We start from the raw sequence: 2,598 nt of genomic DNA, 5'->3' as shown, positions 1-2,598 counted from the left end.
GGCACAGGAGGCACTCACTCATCTCTGCCAAGAAATTTGGAAGACAACTGATTGGAAGAGATCCATATTTGTGCCCATTCCAAAGAGAGGTGACCCAATGGAATGTGGAAATCATCGGACAATGTCTTTGATATCTAAAGCGAGGAAAGTTTTGCTAAAGGTAATACAGAAATGGCTATAATCATACATTGACAGAGAACTTCTAGAGATTCAAGCTGGATTCAGAAGAGGCTGGGAAATGAGGGATATCACTGCTGATGTCTGATGGATCTTGGCTGAAAGCAGAGAATATCAGAAATATGTTTACCTGTGCTTTATTGACTACACAAAGGCTTTCAATTGTGTGGATCACGACAAGCTATGAACAACATTGCGATGTATGAGTATTCAAGAACACTTAATTGTGCTCATAAGGAATCTGTACTTAGACCAAGAGGCAGATATTCGAACAGAACATGGGAACACTGAATGTTTTAAAACTAAGAAAGGTGTGCAACATAGTTGTATTCTATCACCATACTTATTCAACCTATATGGTGAACAAATATTCCGAGAAGCTGGGTTATTTGAAGAAAAACGTGGCATCAGGATTGAAGGAAGACTCATTAACAACCTGCAATATGCAGATGAGAAAATCTTGCTTCCTGAAAGTGAAGAGGACTTAAAATGCTCACCGATGAAGATCACAGGACAGCCTTTGGTGTGGATTACATGTCAATGTAAAGAAAACAAAAATCCTCACTTATGTACCAATAAACAACATTCTTATTAGTAGAGAAAAGATTGAAGTTGTCAACTACTTCATTCTTCTTGGATCAACTATCAACACTCATGGAAGCAGTAGTCAAGAAATCAAATGACCTATTACATTAGGCAAATCTGCTGCACAAAACCTTTTTAAAGTGTTGAAGTGCAAAGATTTCAGCTTGAGGACTAAGGTTCACCTGACCCATGCCATGATATTTTCAATAACCTCACATGCATGCAAAAGCTGGACAGTGAATAAGGAAGACCGTAGAAGAATTGATGCTTTTGAGTTATGGTCTTGGAAGAGTATACCGAAAGTGCCATTGGCTACCAAAAGAACTAATAGATCTATTTTGGAAGAAGTGCAGCCAGAGTGCTTCTTTGAGGCCAGGATGGCATAACTTCATCTCTCATAATTTAGACATATTGTCAGGAGAGTCAGTCGCTGGAGAAGGATATCATGCTTGGTATGGTGGAGGGTCAGAGAAAAAGAGGAAGAACCCCAGTGAGATGGATTGACCAAGTGGCAGCATGGATGAACTAAAGCGTGGCAACAGTAGTGAGGTTGACACAGGTTCGGGCAGTGTATCTTTCTGCTATGCATAAGGTCGCTATGATTTGGGACAGACTCGATGACATCTAACAACAACAACAATGCATAGACTGTAGTTATTTTGCTGTTTTTTTTGTGTGTGTTTCTGCTGTTTTCTTTGTTGCATATGTTTTCTGTGCTGAATTCATTTCTTCTGTGCATTTTCTTATCAATTTTTCTATTGCTATCATTAGAATATTTACAAAAACTTCATGGCTTTCCTTTTTCTTGATTTGATTTGAAGGTGTATTCATTTTATGTGAGATTACATAAATCTAATTAATAAATCTATTAATTTATTTCCCAGTTTCAACCATTCTTTTTAATCTTGAAATCTACTAGACTCTCTCACCATTTTGAATTCTATTATTATACTTTTACATCTTTTTACTTTATAGTGTCCTCATTATAAATTAATATCTCTGATTCCCTGTTTTCTATCCTGTAAATTTGTTTTATTTGGGATATTTCTATAACTGGGCAGAATTATGGATCATCTCACCATGTATGTCAATCTCCAGTTGTTGTCTGCTATTGTTTGTTCTCTGTCCAAAGGACTCCATTGAGTATTTTTTGAAAATGTGGTCTGATTTCTACAAATTCTTTCCTTACTGTTTATCTGGAAATATTCTATTTCACCATCATATTAGAGGAATAATTTTGTTTACACTCTGCCACTTTGCTGAATATTCCAATGAGTTCTAGTAAATTTTTTGCTGAATGTTTGGGATTTTCTACATATAGGATCAGATTATCTGCAGATAGATATTGTTTTACTTCTTCTTTGCCAATTTGGATGCTTTAATTTCCCTATCTTGCCTTATAGCTCTGGCTAAGTCTTCCAATGCAATATTGAATAGGAGTGTTGCAGTTCCTGTTTGCAAAGGGAAGGCTTTCCGTTTCTTTCCATTGAGAGTAGTGTTGGATGTTATTTTGTATACATGCTCTTAATTATGTTAAGTAATTTCTCTATAATTCCTACATTGTTGCGTGTTTTTAATCAGGAATGAATGTTGGATTTTGTTAAATACCTGTTCTGGATCAATTAATATAATGATGTGGCTCTTCTCCTATTTTTATTTATATATGGATCACATAGATTGCCTTTTTCTAATATTGAACCATCCTTGCATCCCTAACATGAACCCCACTTGATTGTGATGTATTATTTTTTTTTTTTTGATGTGCTATGAATTCTGTTGTCTTGGATGCTGATGAAACTTTTTGCATCTATGTTGATGAGAGATATTGGCCTATAT

This window comes from Chrysochloris asiatica, unplaced genomic scaffold, assembly GCF_000296735.1.
Source record: "Chrysochloris asiatica unplaced genomic scaffold, ChrAsi1.0 scaffold00167, whole genome shotgun sequence".
In the NCBI taxonomy this organism is placed as follows: domain Eukaryota; kingdom Metazoa; phylum Chordata; class Mammalia; order Afrosoricida; family Chrysochloridae; genus Chrysochloris; species Chrysochloris asiatica.
The sequence above is the reverse complement of the archived record's forward strand: the minus strand, read 5'-3'. Positions refer to the sequence as shown.